Raw genomic sequence first — 1,141 nt, 5'->3', positions numbered from 1 at the left:
TCTTGAGTTCTCAGTAGTCCTCATTGTCCTCTATGTTCAGCGAGTCCGGTTTTATCCCAGGCTTTTTCAGACCCAGGCCAGCTGGCCTTCGTGAGTTCCCGATAGAACATCCCCATTGTTTCAGTGTGTGGGTGAAGCCCTCGGGGTCCTGAGTTCCTAAAACAAGCAATCTTATGACTGGAAAAGGAATGATAGTTCCTAGAGTAGGAAGGGCAGATGAAAGTTTTGGAGTGGGAATAAGTATACAGTGAGTGAGAGGAGTTCTGCTCTTGCTTCCCATAGCAATAAGCTCTACCTAGGTCTGCAGCTTCCATGACTTGCTTCTAAATAACTATGAACTATGAGCTCAAAACATGGAAAGGGAAATGTTTGAATGAATGGAAACACTAATTATCACAGTGTATGTTCACACATGGGTGTAGAGGCCACAAGTTGATTATGAGTGTATTCCTCACTTGACATCTACCTTATATTTGAGGGTCTCACACTAAACCTGAAGTTCAGGAGGGTCAGATAGAATGGTTGGATAGCAAGATCCAGAGAAGCTTCTTTCACTACCTCACCAGTTCTGAGAATATAAGGATATATCATCACCACCAGCTTCACAGTTAAGTGCTGAAAGTCAAACTGAAACACTCATTCTGTGAGGCAGGCACATTACTACTGAGCCATCTCCTCAGCTCTGAATTGTAGCACTACTTATTGTAAACATTAATAAAAATGTTATAAACTATAGAACAAACAGATATTTCTTATATAAATTTTTAAATGAAAAAGTATTGTCAATTCTGGATTTTCAACCCATTTATTGTCAAAATGAAATGAATGTCATGAGTCTGGTCCTAAAATTGGCTGTAAAACTATGCTTCTTCTGAAGTTGGGCAAGTTGTGAAAGAGAAAAGACATGAAAAGATACGATGGAAGAGAATAATGATCAGAATTTATTATATGAACAAATTATTTCAAAGTTTAAGAACTTTGTATGAGATGGTTGGGAGACAGTGACATGGTTTAGTATCAGCTTGGTCTACATAGTGAGACCAAGCCAACCAGAGTGGCCCTGTGAAAAAGACAGGAAGAAAGAAATTCAGCTCCTCTGCTTATGAATAATTATTTCTACATGTGGATGTGGTGGTGGTGG

This window comes from Microtus ochrogaster, unplaced genomic scaffold (assembly GCF_000317375.1).
Source record: "Microtus ochrogaster isolate Prairie Vole_2 unplaced genomic scaffold, MicOch1.0 UNK155, whole genome shotgun sequence".
In the NCBI taxonomy this organism is placed as follows: domain Eukaryota; kingdom Metazoa; phylum Chordata; class Mammalia; order Rodentia; family Cricetidae; genus Microtus; species Microtus ochrogaster.
This window is presented reverse-complemented; position numbering follows the sequence as displayed.